This window comes from Equus quagga, chromosome 4, assembly GCF_021613505.1.
Source record: "Equus quagga isolate Etosha38 chromosome 4, UCLA_HA_Equagga_1.0, whole genome shotgun sequence".
NCBI lineage: Eukaryota > Metazoa > Chordata > Mammalia > Perissodactyla > Equidae > Equus > Equus quagga.
The window spans coordinates 114,140,135-114,163,770 of NC_060270.1; the positions used below are offsets into that span (position 1 = coordinate 114,140,135).

General features: G+C 38.9%; 1 protein-coding gene across 8 annotated transcripts in view; it reads right to left on the reverse strand.

The window, feature by feature from the left end:
- ATF2 (activating transcription factor 2) overlaps positions 1 to 18,801 on the reverse strand; it is a 73,107-nt gene extending 54,306 nt beyond the window's left edge. For 4 of the 8 annotated variants that reach the window (XM_046658864.1, XM_046658863.1, XM_046658857.1 and 1 more), the window contains exons 1-2: positions 18,654 to 18,801; positions 6,563 to 6,663 (exon numbers count right to left, since the gene is read on the reverse strand). The gene's annotated coding sequence lies outside the window, so the exon portion shown is untranslated. Of the gene's footprint in view, positions 1 to 3,673; positions 3,709 to 6,562; positions 6,664 to 14,392; positions 14,475 to 18,653 lie in introns of all 8 variants that reach the window. The other 4 variants (XM_046658859.1, XM_046658860.1, XM_046658861.1 and 1 more) reach the window with 3 other exon arrangements.
- Between the last annotated feature and the right edge of the window lie 4,835 nt (positions 18,802 to 23,636).

Consider the following 23,636-nt stretch of genomic DNA (forward strand, 5'->3'; position numbering starts at 1 on the left):
AATCTCAAGCCTCTAAATGCAGGGTTATCTCCCTTTTACAACAAGGTTGGAATTACGCTCACAGGGAAAGGAGGCTTTGTTCAACTATAAATTGGGGAAGTCAATGACTGCAGATAGAGAACTGTTAATATACCACACCACTCTCTGGTGGAGAGATCTTCCTACCAGTACAGGTTGGAAAATCACTCTCACAAAGAGTACACAGGAGGTTCCAGACAAAATTTAAAAGAAGTCAGCTTCTTTGGTTTCTCTACTCTCTCTCAACTCTTCTTCTAACACTTCTTTATCTTCCTTGCTCTCATGATCTAGTATCAAAGTCTCCCCTTTTCTTCTTTCAAGCAACAGATATTTGAGTGTCTACTTCGTGCTTGGCACTATGCCAGATGCTAGGGATGCAGTGGTGAATTAAGATAGATACCCGCCCTCAAGAAGCTTCCAGGAGAGTGAGGGAACTTACACTAGCAAATCAAGCATCTAGCTCAGAGACCCTCTTTCCAGTTTCCTAAGACAATTCCACATATAAACATGTATATGCTGCTCACATTTTCTATTTCATTGCTATAAGGCATTTTATTTTAGAACCCCAAACTTGGTTAAAGGTATACTTTGAATTTGGTTTGTTAGAACACTACCAGAGCAATTTTTACTGTTAGGTATCCCATACAAATGATCAATCTTACATAATTCTAAAAAATTGTTAAAGCTGAAGTTTTAACTGGGGTTCAGAAGGAGGTCATTGTTATTTCTTGATAATATGAACTAAATTACACCTACTGAACTAAGACATTGTAAGGAACTTTAAATTAGCTGCTAGAAAAACATGGAACAGCAAAACAACAAAATAGCAGTCATCCAAAATGCCACTATTCAGAGATAACTATTTAACATTCCAGAGTACATATTCCAGTCTTATCAATGTATAGAGCTACATAACTTTAAAAACTATAAAAACAGTATAACAACTTCCTTTCAAATGCAATTATCTAAATTCTACCACATCATTAAATAGCAATATCACTAAATATTACATGTCATATTTTTCTTCTGGGAAAGATTTGCCTTGAGCTAACATCTGTTGCCAATCTTCCTCTGGTTTTTCCTTTTTTTTTTTCCCCTTGCCAAACCCCAGTAATACTTGTATATTGTAGTTGTCAAGTCTTTCTAGTTCTTCTATGGGAGAAGCCACCACAGCATGGCTACTGATAGACAAGTGGTATGGTTCCACCCCTGGGAACCAAACTTGGGCTGCCGAACTGGAGCGTCCCAAACTTTAATTGCTATGCCATCAGGGCTGGCTCTCTATTAGTGAATTTTTATCATCAATGAATATCCTTAATGACAAACCTTTGTGCAATATCTGTTATAATTTCCACAGGATTAATTTCTAGAAGTGAAATTGCTATGTCAAAGTGAAGCCATATTTTTAAGGCTTTTGATTTATATTGCTAAACTGCCCTCCAATACATAGTATTGATTTCTACTTTACCAGCAGTGTACAAAAAGAACTCATTTCTCAGTATCCACACCAACAGTGAAAATTATTTCTTAAAATTTTTATCAGATTAATGAAAAAAACTAATTTTAAAGTTGCATATCTTGACATACTCTTGAGGCTAAACTTTTTCATATACATAATGGTCATCTGTAGTTAACTATAAAATGCTTCCTTTTCCCATTCTTAAAAAAATAAGACGTTTGTTCAAAATTCTTCCTCTTGAATATACATCACAAGCTCTTTCTTATGACACGAATTTCTGATCATGTACCTCATTGTGTGCCTGATCTAATGCTAACTACTCAACCTACAAATGAGGTCCCAAAGGGTGAAATGACTTACTCAAGTTAAAAAATGGGACAACATGGGGTTGGCCCCATGGCCAAGCAGTTAAAGTTCCGTGCGTTCTGCTTCAGTGGCCCGGGTTCGCAGGTTCGGATCCCAGGTGCAGACCTACTCCACTCATCTGCCATGCTGTGGAGGCATCCCACATACAAAAAAATAGAGGAAGATTGGCACAGACGTTAGCTCAGGGCTAATCTTCCTCAAGCTGAAAAAAAAAAAGAGGAAGATTGCCAACAGATGTTAGCTCAGGGCAAATCTTCCTCACCAAAAAAAAAAAGAAAAGAAAAAAATGGGACATTTCTACTGCTATATTGTGCCTACCAGCTGGTATGCCTTGCTATATTATGCATATCAACTATTATGCATTGTCATTCTATGCCTACCAATTATACAGAAATTTTATGTAAACCCACTTTTTCCAAAAATAGTATAGAAAGACTCTTTTGGGACTTCTAAAGTTATTCAACAGACCCATTATCAAATAAAATCACACATGATACAACATGCCAATAAGCAAATAATAAAGAAGAACCCTTAAAAAAAGATGAATAGAAGAAAATGGGAGAAATTAACTAGCAAATCATTTCTTATAACTTAAAATTAATATAAAAGCCCAGCTTCCAGAAAAAAAAAGACATCCTTATATATATATAAGGGTGTTTTCATGGGAGGCAGCTTACACAGGTTATGGGGTGGCGGAGGGGGGAGTGGGCAGACCAGTGGAGAGTGTCAGAGCCCGGGCAGGTGAGAAGGTGTCCATGGTGAGGAGAGGGGTTGGGCTGGAGGTGAGTCTGAGTTGGGTGAGGAAAGTCTATGTGTGGAGGGGGGAGGTGGCCTGATGTGGAATGTCAATGCCCAAGCAGGGTGAGGAGGCATCCACGTGAGGTAAGGGATAGAGATGGTACCAGTCCAGCATAGGATATCAGAGCCTAAGCAGGAGGACATCTACTTGAGGAGGAGGAGAGGGCCTAGTGGCCACAAGCAATTCATTAGATACACACACAGGGATTGACAGAACAAGTAAATATTTCAAGAATGTGGTGGGTGAAGGTAAATTTACACTATAGGTGAAAGTAATTATAGAGAATGAACCCTGGTATTAGACAAGATTTGGAGTTATTAGTGTGAACTCATGACTTTCTTTTTTTTTTTTTAAGATTTTATTTTTTTCCTTTTTCTCCCCAAAGCCCCCCAGTACACAGTTGTATATTGTTCGTTGTAGGTCCTTCCAGTTATGGCACGCGGGACACTCCCTCAGCGTGCTTGATGAGCAGTGCCATGTCCGCGCCCAGGATTCGAACCAACGAAACACTGGGCCACCTGCAGCAGAGGGCGCGAACTTAACCACTCGGCCACGGGGCCAGCCCCTCATGACTTTCAATATAGATATAAAGACACATATGCATGTATGTTCATATATTTCCCTAGCTGTGTCCACTGAGAGGGCCTGGGAACACTTATACCCCAATAGCAATAAGCCCATTTAGCACCCAGATGGTGATGCCTAAATACCGTTCTCTACCAAAAGAAACCTGGGTTCTTTCAAGAATTGTCTGATTCCAATTCCCCGCTGGGGCGGGGAAAGTACAGCTGGGCCTTGAAGATCTTGTGTAAGAAAGTAAAGAAATACTTACTTAAGGATTTGGCCAGAAAGTGACAGATGTTAGCTCAGTGACAATCATCCTCAAGGAGAAAGAAGAAGACTGGCAACAAATGTTAGCTCAGGGCCAATCTTCCTCACCAAAAAAAAGTCAGGGATATCTCTAGATTCTAAGATGTGAAGCTGTCTTCTAATTAATTCGTTATAGAACTATAAATGTTGTAATCTCTTACCTTTAAAGCAGGTACTCAAGTTTCAAAGCAGATTTCTAAGATACGGATAATACTAAATGTTAATGTTACATACAATTTACAGCATTCCCAAACATTTCTAGTAGAAATAATTTATTTCATGGAAATTATTTGGAAAACATTTTGTTGCCTATTTTGTACCTGACATCATATTAAGAATAAGATATAGTGGTCCCTGCCCTCAAAATCAGATTAGTAAGAAAGACAAGTAAGTGAAAATAACAATACTAATTCAGTGATATACATAAAATAATAAAGATATAACAGGCACAATGGGAACACAGAGGAATAAGGAGTATACTGGAGCCGGTCATCTCTCCTCAGCACCCATACTCCCCTCTTAGAAAGCCTGACTGCCAGGAAAGGGCAATCCTATATATCCATGACCCTGACATATCTGCCTCAGGTGAATCGAGAGAGACACCTGACCAAGTTAAGCCAACCAGATTACTTCCTTAGGAAATCTGTAAAATGAAAAATAATCAGCCAAATAGAGGTGGGCACTAGAGATTCAAAATCATACTCAGGACTGGTGGATATTTTCTGTCATGTTTATACTGATAATAAATTAATGAAAGCCAGAATTGAGTACGTACAAAAAAACAAGAGATGAGAAACCATACAGTCAAGAGGAAGGAAAGTAGCTTCTGTGGTGCCTAACTAAGCTTTCTGTGGCTGCATTACGTGAGTCTTCTGTATGCTGAGTACGAGATTTTTTTTTTTAAACTTTATCTGATTAAGTTTCTATCCCCTAACTAAGACAAGTACCTAGCAACCCTGGAGAGAGGGTCTAGGAAGGCTACTGAAGGAATAATGCCTGAGCTTAGTATTCTTAAAGGAAGAGGTATCAGTCAGCTAAGGATGATGTTCTGGGCAGAGGAGACAGCATGTAGAAGCACAATAAAGCAAAGTACACTGAGGGATCCCTAAGAACTTCTGATGGATGAATCATGGGATACAAAGTTGGAAAGGAAGAGAGGTGAGGTCAGAGAGAGAAGCAAATCTGGAGAGGCCTTTAAAACTCTGGCAAGGAGTTTGGATTCCACCCTCCCCCATCTCACTCCCACCCTGAGTTTACAAACTGTGGCGCTGCGCCAAAATGTTGAGCTAAGAAAGTTTTTCACATTTTTAAATGGCTGTGGAGGGGAGGAGAAGAAATAGCAGCAGCAACAGAGACCATATGTGGCCCACACAAAGCCTAAAATATTTACTATCCAGCCCTTTAAAGAAAAAGTTTGCCTAACGCTACCACAAAAAATGGCAAGATTTTAATTAGGTGGATTGCACAATCAAAGGAGCATTTTTGCAAGATCACTAACAGAAGTGTGGAGGATGGATTAAAGAGGGCAACGCTATGCAGAAGAAAACCAGTACAAGCTACTGCTAAGTCCAGGAAAGAGAATGATGGTTTGCACTCAAACCATTCAGTGCCAGTCAAAATGAGAGGAAAGAACCAGTTATGAAAATAATGTTCTTAGGATAAGGCCTCAAATCCGCAACACTGTCTCCAGACCCCTGGAGAGACTGACCTGTGTCTCGTACTCCAAGCTAAGAAGCTACCCCTTGATCTCTTGGATCTACTTATACAAGCTTTTAGTCAGCTCCCTCTCTCAGCAGAACGCTCTCACTTTCTGCTTGCCTACCTCTTAGTTAACACTAATCAGACTTACCTCTGATCTCCCTCCGTCCACTATCCTCCTATCCTGAAACTCAGATCTCTTATTTACTTAGTCATTCAGTCAATAAACACTTATTGAGTATGTGCAAGAGGGTAGGAATTGTGCTAGATCCGAGGGACAATGATACTGTCCTTCTGGAATTTACATTTTATGGAAAATACTTCTAACCAAATCAGTGGACTTGAACATTTAAGCATCAAGTAGCTCAAAGTTATTTAATGTATATATCAGTGTGTAAGAAAAAATTACAAGTGTTGCCACCCTTTCCTCATTAAACCTGCTTAAAAATTCTTACTTTTTCAAATAGATATGTACATTTAAATTATTTTCCAAAACTTTGTCATTATTTGAGTAACTGTACATTTACACATAGTTTCTCTTGATCTAAACCTCCAGATTCAGGTACAACAGCATAGGCCAATTTGCCTGTGTATCTTGATATATCTGACAAAGTCTATCACTAGACCACCATGTTTTGAAAGATTTTATATGCCACACCACATTTACTAAATCAGTATCTTCCTTCCAGTTTTAGAAGCTGTATCCCCAAACTGTAAATGGCCTGAGACCAGAAACCATTGTACTTCGTTATCTTTAACATCAGTACAATGTGGCTAGCACATAGTAGATGTTCAATAAAGGTACATTTGAGGCGCTATATAACTTTCTATTAATGTTTCTGATCAGCACGAAATAATCATGGTACTATACTTACTTGATGCAATTCAGTCCAAAAGCAAATAAATTTGACACTTCAGTTAGCTTGTACAGCCTTAGAGGGGAGAATACTTTCTGTCCAAAATATTTTTGCAATACCGAAAATACCTCAAGGATTACCTTCTGTTACTATCCTTATAAAATCCTAGAGAACTGGTACTTTCACATAGGGACTCTTTGCTATAGAGGATTCCCTAACCAGGTAAATTTAGGAGCTTCCAGGTTAAACAAAATTTAATACTTTCACATAAGTCTTCAGTGTGCTTTTAGATGCTGATATGCACTGTAGCTCCAGAAGGACATTTCCATATTTGCTGAAGCTCAGAACTTTTTTCCCCCTAAACACTATCAATACCGTAGGACAGTAGCATTCTGAGGACTACAGTCTGGAAACATCTATTGAATTCAGTCATATTTGAGAGACAACCACAAAATAAAAAGACCACTTTTCCATTAAAAGCTTAAAATCTCTTACCTTTCTAGCTGGTGGGCCATGAGCTTTATTCACTCTGCTGCCAGGAATCCCTCAGCTCTAATCAAGTAAGCAGTGTCGCTGAAGTTCCCATCTAAGTATCCCTAGGGCAAAGGAGAGGCAGAAGAGTGAACTCGTTACTGTGCAAGATCTAAAGAAACAGCCTCATGCAGTTCAACTCCATTATAAAATTTTTGAAATGTTTTATATTTAAAAATGCATGTGAATTGTGCCTTCCATTCCATAATTTTTTAATATAAAAACTAAGGTTCTCTCTAAAATCTTCAATGCTCCAGGATTAAGTTTATCCTGTGGCCTCCCAGAACTTCTGGCACACTGCCACCTATGAGAGGTATAACAGTCTCAAGGACAGAAGTTCAGCAATGCAGTCTTGGTGAAAAGAGAAAAACAAAGCTTTTTACCATAATAGAAGGGATAGGTAGTCACAGATGACAGACGAAAAGGCAGTGCTGAATCTGAGCATCAAAATTCTCAGAGTGAAGATTAATAGTTTTTCTTCTTATTTGGAAACAGCTTGACTTTTTTATATCTGTATCAGTTAGGATTAGGTTCAGCCATAAATGACAGAAAACTCAAAATAACAAAGGCTTAAATGATTCAGAGGTTTATTTCTCACGTAAAGGTAGACAGTGCAGAACCATGATGATTAGGAACCCAGGCTCATTCTGTTGTGTCGTTTTGCCATCTTCAATACACAGCATCCCCTTCGTGGTTTAAAATAAAGTCTAGTTATCACATCTGCTAATCAGACAGAAGGAAAAGAATGGGGAGATGAGCGAGAGCCTCCCATTAAAGAAACTTTTGAGAAATCTCAGAGGAAACTTCTATTTACATTCCACAGGCCAGAACTTAAGTTAGATGGCCATAGCTAGCAGGGAAGCTGGGAAATATATTCTTTATTTCACCACATGCTCAGCTAAAAATTGGAGCATCTACAATAAGGAAAAAGAAGAGAATGAATATTGGTGGACAATTAGTTGTTTCTGTCATCACACTCATTTCATTCTAAAATGTAAGATGGTTGGATACTCTGTAGAGACGCCTTAACAGTCTTCAGACATAAGCTTTCAAAAGCAGAAAGTCCTGCCAGTGGCCAAAGAGCAAAACCAACGTTCATAAGAACTTGTCTAAATGTGCAAGGCCAATCTGTAGGTGACGGAAGAAGCGGGGAAAATTCTGAAGACCAGAATAACAATGCAAGAGTAAAGAAACAACCTAAATAGTCGTAGTTTGGGAGGATAAACTCACAAAGCAGTCCACAAAACTTAGAAATGATTACAGGAGACCACTATGTAATAGAGTGCCCAAGGTGAGATTGGGTGCGACCTGCGCACAGGGCCAAGTTACCAACTGCATTAGGAAAAGGCAGTGATCCCAGGAGCAAGATGTTAAAAGGGAAAGCAGACTTTGCTCTACCATTATTTGAGGGCAGAGCTCCCATTATTAGACCATGTAAAAACTTGGAGGATTTCCCTATTACACAGATTGTTGGAAATAAGGGTTGTACTTTATGCTGAATGAGGTTGGCTAAAACAGCCTTAATATGTTTAAAACTTTTATGTGAACACCAAAAGATAGAAAGACTTGCTTCAATGCTGGCAACAAAATTCTGTTTTATAATCAGACTGTTCCTTAAAGGGAAAGAGACAGCTATACAAATGCAAAATGGGGACTATAAATGGAGCAGCAACTCAAAGGACAAAGGGCTCTGTGTGATAATGTAAAGGTTCACATCTTCTAGGTAGAGACAAATTTCTGCAAATTGTTCCTTCCAAGAAAATGTTTAAGTATGACTTCAGATTTTCTTATGGAGTGTTTGTCTTATCTCAGCAGTTGCTCACAAAAGACCAGTAACTAACATCCTAGAAAACAGCAAGATGGACTTCTGGTCTTCACTTCAAGTGAAAGACAACAAAATTAAGCTAGCCAGCTGCACCTGGCCTATACAACTTATGTTTTACACATGTAATGTTAAAATAATCATCCAGAGTTTGAAAGACATTAAAAACAATGTTTACCTTTTTTGTAACTTGAAAGGCACAGATGTCAGGAACCTCTCCTTTATCATTACTACCCTACCTTAGCCACTGCATATGTATTTCTTACATTTGGATTTAATTAACCTGTGGGTGAGAGATAGGACCTCTGCTGAAGAGAGCAAATACTGCTAATGGCAAGTATTCTGGAAAAGGGCAGATAATGTGCCAGGAAACAGAGCCCCAAAAGTAGACGTTAGTGTGAGAAAGGAATTAATTCTCCTTTGGACATGGACTCAGAAGAGTCTAACATACCCAAGGGCAATCCTAGATAGTAGAGAGAAGATGGCTTCTGGCCTTGTGGGGGGACAGGAGCTACGCAGGAGGCAGACACTCTTTCCAGGCAGCAGGGCTCAAAGACGCGTATGTATTGCTGAAGGTACACTAAGACTTTCCAAGGGACATCTGAACTTAGGGATAAATTTCCAGAAAACCAATTTCCAAATCTTCAACTTCTCTCTGTCTGCTTTCCTAAAAATGATCTGCCTACTTTCCCTAGGCCCTCATTGTTTCACATTTCAAAAGAAACCCATACTTCTCACCCATACCAAATCTTATTACAATGCATTGCCCCAGTTTGTAAAAACCTCCATGGAACAAAACAAGGGGATAATTTAAAATCACAGTGTCTTGAAGCCTCCACTAATCAAGGCACCATTAAACCTCAGGCTTGTGTCTTTCCCTGTCTTATAAATATTTCTGTTAAGTAAAGCATGGCTTTAAGAATGGTGTTTTGGTGGTCGGCCCAGTGGCATAGTTATGGTTAAGTCCATGTGCTCCGCTTCCAGAGCCCAGGGTTGACAGGTTCGGATCCTGGGCATGGACCTAAATGCTGCTCATTAAACCATGCTGTGGTGGCGACCCACATACAAAATGGCACATTAGTGCAGCAACAATCTTTCTCAAGCAAAAAGAGGAAGATTGGCAACAGATATTACTAGGTCAGGGCAAATCTTCCTAACCACAAAAAAAAGGGTGTTTTCCCCTGTGTTTAGGAATGTTCTGAATTCAGATATATTGCAGTGTGATGACAGGAGCAATAAAAACTTTCATTTAATGATTGCCTCTTCCATTCTCAAAATATTGTCCAAAAATGCATTGTCCTGAGAAGGAGCTCCATGAGAACAAAGCAAAGAGGAAATCATTAAGAAAGTGAAAAGTTTGGGGCTGGCCCAGTGGCTCAGCGGTTAAGTTTGCACATTCCACTTTGGTGGCCCAGGCAGGGTTTGGCCAGTTTGGATCCTGGGTGTGGACCTACGTACCACTTGGCAAGCTATGCTGTGGCAGGTGTCCATATAAAACAGAGGAAGATGGGCACGGATGTTAGCTCAGGGTCAGTCTTCCTCAGCAAAAAAAAAAAAAAAAGAGGAGGATTAGCAACAGATGTTAGCTCAGGGCTAACCTTCCTCAAAAAAAAAAAAAAGAAACTGAAAAGTTCAATTTATACTTGTTGCAGGGAAGTATGGTAAGGTGATCAATAAAATACTTTAAAACATTAAAATATACTGGATTCAAATAAAATTATGTTGGAGAAGTGGAAATTAATATAACAAATAAATAAGAAAAAGAAACAATGAAAATTTCCAACTGTTAAAGATGAATTAAAGTTTGCCTTTTTTTTTCCTTAGGAAGATTTGCCCTGAGCTAACATCCATTGCCAATCCTCCTCTTTTTTACTTGAGGAAGATTAGCCTTGAGCTAACATCTGTGCCAATCTTCCTCTATTTTTTGTAAGTGGGACAACTCCACAGCAGTGGAGTAGGTCTATGCCCGGGATCTGGACCCATGAACCCAGGCTGCTGAAGTGGAGCGTACAGAACTTTAACCACTCAGCCACAGGGCCAGGCCTTAAAGTTTGGGTTTTTTTTTTTATTTATTTTTTATTTTTTTCCTCTTTCTCCCCCAAGCTCCCCAGTACATAGTTGCATATTCTTCGTTGTGGGTCTTTCTAGTTGTGGTATGGGGGACGCTGCCTCAGCGTGGTTTGATGAGCAGTGCCATCTCCATGCCCAGGATTCGAACCAACGAAACACTGGGCCGCCTGCAGTGGAGCGCGCGAACTTAACCACTGGGCCACGGGGCCAGCCCCTTAAAGTTTGTTTTTTAAAACCAATGATGGTATCAAACCACTGTGGAAATTAGGTACTTATAAAAGAATGGTGTCAATATCTAGAAAAGCCAGAAATTATACCTTTTTCAAGTATTTAAACTTGTGATGAAAAATTTTAGGAATCAACTTAGAAAGGTGCAAGGGTACATAGTTTATCAAATTTCTTTTCAGTAGTATATATGAGTGTAGTAAGCGGAATGGACCCCAAAGATGTCCATCCTCTAATCCCTGGAACCTGTGAATAAGTTAGGTTACATGGCAAAATGGACTCTGTGGATATAAAAAGATTACAGATCCCAAAATAGGAAGATTATCCTGCGTTATCCAGGTGGCCCAATCTAATTATACAAGCATTTAAGAGCAGAGAACTTTCTCCATCTGGAGTTCAGAGATTCAGCAGAGGCAGAAGTCACAGAGATTAGAAACATGAGAAAGACCTGAACTGCCATTACTGGAGGGGGAAGCATTGAAAGCATTTCAGCTTTTAGGAGCAAATATCAGCCCTGATAGTCAGCAAAGAAAGAGGGACCTCCGTCCTACAACAGCATTCAGCCAACAATCTGAATGAACTTGGAAGCGGTTCCTCCCCAGAGACTCCAAAAAAGGAATGCACCTCTGCCAACATATTGCTTTTGGCTTTGTAAGACCCTAAGCAGAGGACCCACCTGAGCCCACCTGAACTTCTGACCTACAAAAAACTGTAAGATAAATCTGTGTTGTTTTAAGATGCAATGTATATGGTAATTTGTGATGCAGAAATAGAAAATTAGAGTGAGCAAAAATGTTAAGGTACCAAGGAGGACAGGCTTGTGTCCCAAGGTTTCTAGGGCAGCAGTACCTTATGGATAGAGAGTTTTCTCTGTGCCATAATTTCTTTCTTAGATCTTGGTCAAGCACCACAAAATGCAAGCAATGATCCTAGAGCTCACTTTGGGAACAGCAATATGGTCACTGCAACAAACTTAAACCTAAGAGTTTGAAAATCTGTAGCATTTAGCCAGTAGGACTTCATTCCCCTTTCAAAGTTAAAGTATCTTTACGTTTCTATATCAGAAAATTTTTAAATGGTATGATTTCACTACTATCCTCTCCAGTAAGAAACAATATACTAGTTTCAGTGATGTCAAAAAAAAATGAATACATGTAAAATACGTAACAGTGCATGGCACCCATACAGTATCCATTATGTTTATTAGAAGTTTTACTTTGACTTTAAATGTATGTTTTCCTAATCCTCAACTAATCCTAATCTTACTACTTTCTTTATTTTTAAGGCTGGAAACTGAGAACTACATATTTAGTTTAACTTTTAGACAGAATATTTTTACATTAATCTTTAACTGAGGAATTTGATGTTATCCCATAAGGTTATTTGGTACATAAAGTTTAGTTCATCAATGTAAAGAAATCAAACTCCTCAGAAGCGAGAAAAATATAAACCCAGCTTTAACGACGGACGCAGCAGTTTTTAATTTTTTACCTCTCACAGGAGACATGACAGATGTCCTTCCTTCACACATATCTCAACTCCTCAGTATATTAAAGTCTTAATGAAACTACTCAAAGCTGATGGGACACATAAAGAACATCACAGACTTTTCTCAATACTGTATTCATGAAAGAACACTATGACTACATGCATAGTGATATTGGTCCATTATTTCAAAATATTCTTTAATAAAAATATCAGTAGTTCTTTTTTCTTTTCTTTTCTTTTTTTTTTTGGTGAGGAAGATTTGACCCGAGCAAACATCCATTGCCAATGTTCTTCTTTTTTGGCTTGAGGAAGATTAGCCCTGAGCTAACATCTGTGCTAGTCTTCCTCTACTTTGTATGTTGGATGCCCCCACAGAAGGGCTGATGAGTGCAGTAGGTCCACGCCCAGGATCCAAACCCATGAACCCGGGCCACCAAAGGGGAATGCACAGAACTTTAACCACTAGGCCACAGGGCTAGCCCCCTAGTAGTCCAATTTTTAAGTTAAACTTCACTTTTTAAGTGATTCTTTATTATTCCCAGACCTTTAATCTCTAGGTGATGTAACATAAGCAAGTTCCTGTTTTATAGTTTAAAATTACAAAAGAATAACATTAGAAATATATAAATACAAAGAACTTACAGATTAATAGCTATGAATATGAACAGTGCTAATGCAAGTTTACTAATAACATCATTTTAGATTCAGTAATTGTATCTGTTATATGAAATAACGTCCATAGCATTATTTTTGCTCAAGGTAGACGTATAAAATGTACTTATCATTGTTTTTCTTTTTTTTTTTTACTAAAAACTTACCTTTTGCAAATGTAAAAAGAAAACAGAAATAGAAATTGACAACTCACCAAGAATTACAATAATTCAGTCATTACTGCTATTAAGAGTACATCAATAATAATTTCTCATTATAAAGAAGGCACGAATAAGATAGGGTAAAGATTACGTATAATTCCCATTTACAAGACTCATAAGCTCACCTCTCTCTTTTTCTCTCAAAGTACGTCAAAATTCAAGCAAGTGAAAGAGATATTATGACAGGAATAACCCTCAACCCAACATCCATATTTCAACAATCATTAACACCTGCCTTGGGGCCAGCCCGTGGCCGAGTGGTTCAATTCATGCACTCCACTTTGACACTCAGGGTGTGCCGGTTCAGATTCTGGGCGTGGACCTATGCACCATGCATCAAGCCAAGCTATGGTGGCATCTCACATAGAAGAACTAGAATGAGTTAGAACCAGGATATACAACTATGTACCAGGACTTTGAGGAGGAGAAAAAAAAAAAAAAAAGGAAGATTGGCAAGAGATGCTAGCTCAGGGCCAATCTTTCTCACCAAAAAAAGCATACCTTTAAGAAAAAGAAAAACCAACTTTCCTTACAAATGATACAAGACACCAGTGAATTTCAACACTGTGGTTGAGAACTGATGATGGGGTTATATTAGTTGAATAGTTAGTAAAAAATTCAAAAGAATAAACATTAGAAATGTGGTCTTTTGATTTACACATCATCTCATCCACTATAGAGAGGAAGTAATGAAAGGTTTCACCAAAATGTTCATAGTGGTATTGGTGGAATACAAGAAAATGACAACTGGATTTTATGGTAATCAAAGTATCACAATTTTATCAGTTCAAAATAGAGATATGCTATACTGCATGAGTTTTATATAGAAAAAGTCTGACTTGGGGAGAAGGGGTGTATATATGGAAGAAAAAATAAGAGATATTGCCTCACAGGGATTTATGAAAATTCTAAGGTACTAAGTTCCAGCTCAAATTTTAAGTTTCCAGGGAAAACTCAACTTTATCGTCAAAGCTACCAAATAGATGGTTGATGTACTGCCTTCAAGCCACATCACATGCATGCCTGGAGGTGCTGTGCTAGATGACTGTTATTTCTGAATGAACTTTCACAATAATAATTACCACACCATATAGTGAGTACTCATTAAGTTTCTGAGACTGTTTTAAGCATTGTACATACATTAATTATTTGAACATCCACAACAAGGCTCTGAGTTAAGTATTATTATCCTTAAAGATAAGGAAATGAGGCACAGAGAAGTTATATTATTTGCCCATGGTGACACAGATAACAAGTGGTAGACCCATGACAATCCAGTTCCTAAGAACTACCCTAAAACATTGATTATATACTTACTATGTGCCAGAAGACGGTATAGAGGAAACAAAAATTCAGTCAATTTGGCTATCACATACACATTCTTTATTTCAAAGGTTACCTATATGGAAATAAACGTCAGTATGAATCTTATTAACTCATAAATCTACAGTTCAGAAAGTAGCTCTTATACTAAAACAAACTAGCAAAAGACATCCAATGTGTAAACTATGTAAATCTGCATAAAATTTAAGGATTATTGTTATTAGATTGTCAAAAGTTCCAGTAATCTTTAAGAGAAACAGTCAGTGAAATGACACAAAGTATAAAATACATAGTTATCTGTCCCAGCACACAGATTACTGGCAGACAGATAACTACAGACTGATACAGTCAACTAAATAAAACTGCTAAATATGCAAATTATTCCCATTAACAATTCCTAATTAAATAATCCTACTTTAATAAGCACAACTCCAAAGTTGGTAAAATTACGACAAAGTTGGTGCATCTGTATTTTGATGATGGTGTAAACTTGCTCAACTCTTTGGGGAGGCAAAAATTTTGCAACTGTGAAAACATTTATATCCTTTGGCCTGGTAATTTCATTTGATGTTAGTATCCTATGGAAACAAATCAAAATAAGAAAAAAGATACACGCACAGATATACTCAATTCAATGTTAAAACAGGCAGAAACTGAAAACAATTATTTTCCTGTTGGGGCATTTAAAATTGAGGAAATTTTTATAGTCATTTTGTAAACTATCATGTATGCACCCATTAAATATTACAAAGGTTGGATAACACAGGAAATTGCTAATGCCATAAAAGTAAAATAAAACTGTATCTACCATATAATTATGTAAAAGCTATAACATATATGCACAAGTTAGAAGACAACAAAAATAATAAAAACAATTATTTGTTAGTAGGGGAAATTTGGAGTTGATTTCTAGTAACACTATTCTAATGTGTTCATAAGTGAAAGGAAACACAGTAGCCCAAACAGTAGAATTAGAAAAAACAAAGCTATAAAATTGGGATGACAAAGGTTTAGGTTCAGTTAGGCAACCTAAGGAACTCATAGGAACATATTTATAAATTTAAGGTTATAATATAGACAAAGGTAACGACATACTACCAAAATAACGAAAATATACTTGGTATTTTGCCACTTGGCTCTTGCCAATTACAATCATTCCACCCTGTCTTTCCCTACTATCTCGCTGAGAGTCTCTGTGGTAATAAGCTACTACTACTGTTGGGAGTGTTTTCTATTCCTTGGCTATGAAGACAGAAAAAACGGTTGAGAACCACTATCTTTGTTAAGATACAGAATGCAGACACGGGTGAATAGGCCTAGCCTCAAAAGCATTGTTTATTTACATCCCTTTTTGTTGCAAAAAATGTTTTTAATCACTTTACTACCTCTGCCAAAATATCAAGAAGAAAAAAAAAAGCCTCACTAAACATAACACATAAAATATAAATGAATATACCAGTTAAAAAGAATAAATGAAAATAGCAGATTTAATAACTATCTGTATCTAAAAGTGTACAATTATAATGATATATATTTATAATAATATATGTAAACTAATTCTTATTGTTGGCCTTAAAGATCCACAAACTTTCCAAAATTTCTGTGAAACTATACCTTACTCTAAATTTTTAACCTTGACCTTAAGAAATAGAACAAAAGAAATAAAATGTTTTGTGGGGTTTTCCCCTATATATAAACAGGTGAATATTATCACTACTACCTCCTCATTAAAAATTACATTAAGAGAATGTACAGCAATTTAGAAACATTCTTAGCCTCAAGGAACAGGTGTGAGTATAAGACAAACACAGAAATACCAAGTTAAACTACTGACTATAACAATGCACATTTGTTTTTTTACAGTACATTTTACATACATAGAATAGAATAACAAGTACTGTATGTATTGATTTTTATAAGGATCAGCCGAATATCCAATTATTATTATTTAACGGGTTTTAAACAAGAGACGTTCTTGTGAAAATTTGGTTTTAAACAGGGAGATTTCAACTACTTTTTCTTCTCTAAGGACATTACGGTAAGAATACCAAAGAGAAAGAAGTGCCAGCTTAGAGACATATTTCATATTGGAAGGAAGAGCTTGAAGACAAAATGACTGGAAATAGCATTTATGGTGGGATTGTTTACCTAACAATTTAATTTACCAGCACAGAACACATAAATCATTAAAACCTAACTTTTCCAAAATACAAAAATTTAGATGATTTGTTGAGTTACTGCTAATTATACGTAGTAGATGTTTGATGTACAGCATATTATTTTTTTAAGTGATATTCATATAGCTTCCAAATACTAAGTAGCAATAAAAAGCATCCTTCCAAATTATTTGTTAAAGACCTAACATACTCATTTCTACCGTTACCTTAGTTTAAAAATATGAAACAAATACTCCAAGTAAAACAGTAAATGCAGGAATTTCTGAATTACATATAGATTATGATATAGTGCCCCCAAATTTCCAAACATTCTAATAAAGAATTTAAAAAAGAAGTTCCAGGAAATGCAATCAGATCTACACAAGGAATTATGTACCTTAAAAACACACATACAAAAGCCCCTGAAAGCTCCTGCCTTACTCATAATTAATATACAAATCCTACATTCTAAATTACCACAATATTATACTTTACTAATTAAAACTGAATGGCAGTAGCATCCTCTAAAGCAAGATGAAACATGTCTTAGGCATGCAGCATACACACCAGCGTAAATTTGGAAAAATCTTATAAATTACAAAGACTAAGATTCTTAATTGTTACTCATTTATCGATGGCCTTAAATATCCATGCACTTGCTCAATTCTGTTTCTTGATCTGCAGAAGGACGTCTCTATTTTTTGAGCATACTTTACAACGATGTTCCGGCAGTTTTGAAAAAAGCGTTTAGAGTGGATTCCTTAAGTCAGTGTAACAAATTTAATTACAACATATAATTGCTACTTTCTGAGTCTTTCAGGGCACTTAACCTTGTAGGGCTGACTTTTTAACAAGCTTCTCACCTTCAGAGTTTTGGTACAACAGACCAAGGATACACAGCTATTTAAAGATTATGCCTAGAAACGCTAATACTGACAATGCCGGCGGTTATGAATTTCTTCAAATAGGACAAAAAAGTGTGCTCAGAGGAACAGATTTTGTTCTGACTTCAAATTTATACATTAAATGTATGCATTGTTACCGTCTCCGTAATTTGAAATTCCTAAGAAATCGTAACTTTCACATTACGATTTAGGGATTAGTCAATAGGTCTAAAGTCCATCAGGAGTAATCCCTTTTACTCCATCTTATTCACAGTAGTTTTGCTCTTGGCCTCAAAGGTTTTCAGACTCCTCATTAAGCAAAGACAATTTCATACTACCTAACGGCACAAAAATAGTCCCCAGCTCCTCCGCCCTCTCATTTCCAGCGTCGGTTCAACGAGCGAACAGAGAAAACATACACACACCCTCGGCCCTAGTCCCTAAGACATTAATAAAAAGCAGAGATTATCTCCCTACAGTAGGTCTGCAGTCCACCCAGGAAGGTAAAAAACGGGGGGAAAACCGAAATCAATCTGCACCCACACCTCAGCCCCGCCCCACGGGGATAAAGTGGGGGTGGCAGGAGTGTGAGGGGGCAGAAAGGAGAGAAAAGACCGAGACTTCCAGCTCCCAGCTTCTCCACACCATTTGTTCCATCACGTTCCACCGCAGCCAGAGACCCTGACCCTATTTCCAGCCGCGCCTCCGGATCCTCCTCCCCGCCACCATCACACACACACACACAGTCCCCAAGCTCTGAGTGCCGGGTGGGGAGCTCAGAGCCGGCCCTCTTCCTGCTCAATCCAAGGACTGAGAGGGTCTCCCTGTACCCTCGGCGGATCGACATGTGCCCCAGGGACCTCTGAACTGACCGGAGCGGGGAAGATAAATCGGGGGGAGGGGTCTAAGAGGAGCCGTTATTCCCTTTTCCTCTCCGTTAGGAAAGCGCGCGAGCGGGAAGGGGCCGGAACAACGAGCGCGTTACCTAACGGTCCAGCGCGGCCGGTCGGGCTCCCGAAGCCGAACGCCGCGCGGGCCGGTGAAGTGGCAGCCCAACCACAGTCGCCTCGAGGGTTAGGCACCGAGGCAGGCGCGCCCGAGGTGATGGGAAGCGGGGGGTGGGGACTATGGTGAGCGACGTCGCCATGTTAGCGCCTTCTTTCTCTGTATCCCTATGGTCTCCAGTCCTGCGGCCCTCTCCCCATGACCACTCACCTCGCCAGGTCACTAGTTCATGCTTCTTTCGGTCTCCGAGGAGGCCAGAGCTCAGCCGTGTTTACAAACTACCCCTGGAGGAAAGGGCTGAACCGCACTTTAAAGGCCACGGGCTCCCACAGGCTTCCGTCCTCTCTCGCGAGATCGGACTGACAACCCTTCTCCCCGCCCCACTCCCGGCATCCCCCCTTTCTTCTTGCGTCCCTTCCCTACACGCACACGCCCCTTCTTGCCTTCCTTCAGACAGAGCGCCTCCGGGTCAAGCTGTTCCGTCAGACTTAAAGGAGGGGGCAGGACTTCAGGAGGGCGGGGATGCAGGGGGCGGGAACCAAAGGACACTCGGCGTTGGTGATTGGACAAGGTCCCGAAGGGCGGGAAGCAGTTCTGGAGGGGGCGGGACCAGAGAGTAAATAAGAGGTGTCTCCGTAACTCAAGACCTGCGGAAGCGTGTGATTGGCAGCGGCTGGAGGCGGGCGCGGATGCCCGGCGCTGGAGCAGGTGGATGTTGAGGTCGCCGGAAGGGGTTGACGGTGTGCGGGGAGGTAAAGTCAACTCTAGAAAGGCTGCGAGTGGCGGGAGAGAAAGCGGGAAGGGTCCTCCCAGCCCCGCCCTGGGAACTCGGTATTTCCATTGCTGTCACTTCCCGGCCCTGGGTGGGAAGAAGGGTAAAGCGTAGGGAGTCGCGTGCCTAAACCCACCTTCTGGCTAACACTGCAGCCTGAAAAGGGGAGCTTCTGTTAAGATGAGGTTTGGGAGAGGCCGAATTTGCCGGAAATAATCCGCCAACCGCCTTACACGCCCAAAGCGGGAAAGCAAGATAAATCAGTTCTGAAAAGAAAAAGGCCTTACTCTGAATGACATTTGTTCGAATTTTCCTAGGCTGTAAGTGGACTGATCCTTCTGGCTTCTAAACGCCTAGAACAGGATATGATATTGGCATATAATTATGTTCTAAGTAACTTATCAAAAGGAAATACAATGCCTTCCACTGTATCACGGAATTTAAAATAGTGCAAGGCTTGTTTATAAGAAAATCTTCCATATTATGGTGAATCCTATTTTATCAATTTTCCTTTACTTAGTAGTTATAGATTTAAAAAATATCAATTTTAGTAGAAATAATTTCAAACCTTTAAAACATCAACAACTCCGTATTAACATTTTAGAGAGGACAAAGGACACCAAATTAGAATATGGCATAGAAATGGCAGTCTTTCCACAATGTTATCCTACTGCTTAATAGGTCGGTGCAATGCCAAAGAAATGTCTGTCAAGCTTTGAAAGTAGTTCATTGAAAAAAGGAGGAGAGGGGGAGTTCATTTGGTTAATTTAACATGAGGGACAAAAAAGACCTTATTTACTACTCTGCAATTGACACAGATACACCCCTAAAAACACAGAAAGAAGTACATTGCTGGAAATGTTTCTTCTTAATGTTGCTCTGTAATTCTCTATACAACTTAAATATTTCAGTGTTAAGTGTAGGGATATTGATTGTTCAATAAATACACATCGGCACAAGTTGAAAAGCATGATCAGAGGCCTCTGAAAATTTGCATTAACTATTAAAAAAAAGTTTTTTCAGTGCCTTGTTTTTCCATTTACTAAGTGTTGATTTCTAGTCTATAACAAAATTACGAATAAAGTTTGTGTATTAACATAAAATGCACTCCCAAACATTATCTCCAAACCACAGTGAAACTGAAATTGTTGGAAGATTATCGGGGATAGTATTTGAGAGTTAATGAACCTGTAGTTCAATAATGGTATCTGGCATAAAAATGAAATTGTAATAGCACTGGACCTTTTAACAGGCTTCTGGCCTGTATACATGTATGTGAGCCAACTCACTCCTCTTTAAAACTAATTTCATTGCTCCAGAGACCTGAAAGAAGCCAAATATTAACAGTTTACTTCTCAAATTAAAATGAAAGTACTATCCCTATATAATATTAATAACAGTGCAGTAGTGTTAGTGTAGTGTAGCACTAATTATTTAGCAATAATTATTAAAACCTCAGCAGCTCAGATTAATGATGATGAGCATGGTGATGGACAAAATGTGCGACTGACAGATCACAAATTGTTAGGTCTAGAATACATTCACTAAAATGGTGCTTCTCTCCATCCCCTACCAGGTCTACTGTGAGAAACAGAACTATAAATGTTGTGGCATTTAAAATTAGAGTAGATTTTTTAAAATAATTATTTTCCATTCCCTTGTGTTAAAAATTTGAAAGTCTTTTCTCCGATCTTGATTCAACTGGCAGTCGGTTTGGTTTTAAATTTCTCCTCCTCATCCCTACTTCTCCAGTCTGTTGTCAAGTATGTAGTAATTATCTCCATAATGCACTAGAGGAATACATTATTTTAAAGAAAGTCTTTCAGGAGTCCTTTTAGATGAAAGAAGAATCATTTAGTAATATGAACAGTACTCTGATCTGTTGTGAGAATGCAATTTTAGCTAATTTTCTAAAAAGATGATATACCTAAAATGAGAAAATATAAAGGGGATTAGGGGAAAAAACAGGTGGAGAGGAAGAAAATCTATTATATATGCATGTTGGCAGCCTGTCAGTTAGCAAAGGGTCTCACTTTATCTACATATTTCTGGTTCCACAATAGTTCCTTTACTGTAACTTTTCTCAAATGAAGAAAACATTCAGTGTAACCAAATGAATGTCGTTACTATTTCAGTTCTGATCCTGTGAGCTTGTCTCACTATTTATCCATATCTTCATAAAATGCTTTGCTTTTCAATTTTTTTCCCCTGGCTTCCAAATTCCTCAATATCCCCAAGAGCCCTAAGGTTCTCTAGAATCTTCTCTTTTGAAATGCAGGAAACTTCTTCTGGACCACTTCTTTGCCTGTCTTATTGTTTCAAACATGCATGTACCCAACATTTGTTGTTAGTGCCATTGAGTCGATTCTGACTCCTAGTGACCCTGTGTACAGCAGAGCGGAACCCTGTCCAGTTTTTTTGCGCCCTCCTCTCACCTTTTGGCACTGTATCAGACAATGCTCTGCTGCTGTTCATAGTTTTCATGGACAGTTTTTTTGAAGTGGGTGGCCAAGGCCTTCGTCCTAGTCTGTCTTAGTCTGGAAGCTCTGCTGCAACCTGTCCACCATGGTTGCCCCAGGTATTTGAAATACTGGTGGCGTAGCTTTTAGCGTCACAGCAACATGCAGCCGCCACAGTGACAGACAGGTGGTGTGGTTCCCTGACTGGGAAACAAACCCAGGTCTTGACAATGAGAGTGCCAAATCATAACCACTAGACCATTAGGGCTGGTGCTACCCAACTTACTCATAAGAATATTAGTGAGGGGGGCTGGCCCCGTGGCCGAGTGGTTAAGTTCGCGCGCTCCGCTGCAGGCGGCCCAGTGTTTCGTTAGTTCGAATCCTGGGCGCGGACATGGCACTGCTCATCAAACCACGCTGAGGCAGCGTCCCACATGCCACAACTAGAAGAACCCACAACGAAGAATACACAACTATGTACCGGGGGGCTGTGGGGAGAAAAAGGAAAAAATAAAATCTTAAAAAAAAAAAAAAAAAAAAGAATATTAGTGAGGATCTGGTGAACTGCCTTTAAGAAGCCAGCATGACTTCTGAATAAAACTGATATTCCTTAGATATGAGGCTATTTGAAAAAAACTCATTTCTATCGAATAAGTGTCCATTACTAAATACTACAAGAAGCAATGATGGCCTCTAAGTGCTCTCAAAACCTTCCAAATGCCACAGAATGTGGTATTTCCACTTTGTTTAGAAGCATTATGTGGTTGTTAATCCATCAATCTGTTATTGCTCATAAAAATTCTACTTAAACCCTGCTCAAATGTATATATATAAAAATGGAGTGAAACGGGAAGATTTAATATATCAGACATAGCTTCTGTTTGTCTGTAGCTAAACAAAACAGTATACTCCAGAGCATCCCTATCTCTATCTCTAAAGAGGCAGATAAATGCTTTGAGCTGTCCTTTACATACAAGTCTTGAAGGAATAATGCGGGACTGTCCTGCATCTGAGAGACTAAGCCAACCTATGTAGCTATTTGAGGAAGCAAACCCTGGGCCTCTCCCATAAGAGGAGAGAGCCTGGAATCTCCATGGCTGGGGAGTGCTGACTAAATGCTTTTTGTTGAAAAGTAGCCATTGCCAACAACCGTGGGTCCTCTTAGGAGTCTCTGCCAAGATCACTTGTAAGATGCTGGCTCATGCTAATAGGTGGAACAATCAAAAGCCTTTGGATTTATGAGTCCCTGTTGATCTTAGGTCAGTTCCTCCCTTCAATATTTAAGCTCCCCTGAGAAAGAAGCTCTAAGTTACTAAACATCTAAGAGGAGATAGATTACTTGCATCATCCAGGAGAAAGAAGTGCAGAGTCTCACCAGGAACCTGGGCCAATTTTTAGAGATTATAAATAGATTGATAGCTGAAAGGATGTGACCTAGGGAGATATGGTTACCCTCAATTTACAAAATTGACATTTCTATATAGTAAGTGAAATGTCACATTGAGCACGTTTTCTCACTGAGAGATTATACCAGTGGTTCTCAAACTTTTGGGACCCTATACCCCACAACAACATGTCAACACAACATTCTTTGAAAAATAACTGTATTTTCCAAAACGAAAATAGAAGAATGGCATTGTTTTCATTTTGGTAAATCACAATGTCAAGCTTAACAGAATATAGTTGCGTTCTTGTATCTGCTTCTGCATTTGATCTGTTGCAATATGTTGTTTTGGTTGAAGTATATGGTGAAAATCTAGCCTCACACAACTATGTACATGGAAAAGGGAGAACCTCATGAACCCCCTGAAAGGCTCTTGGGGCCCTCAGAGGTCTCAGACCACACTTTGAGAATCAACAAATTAGCAATACATTCCAATAGGAAGGAGAAAAAATGTCTCCCAATGAATGAGTTGACAGCTTCTTGAAAGATAAGGAGTGTGAGTCACGGCATACTGGAAA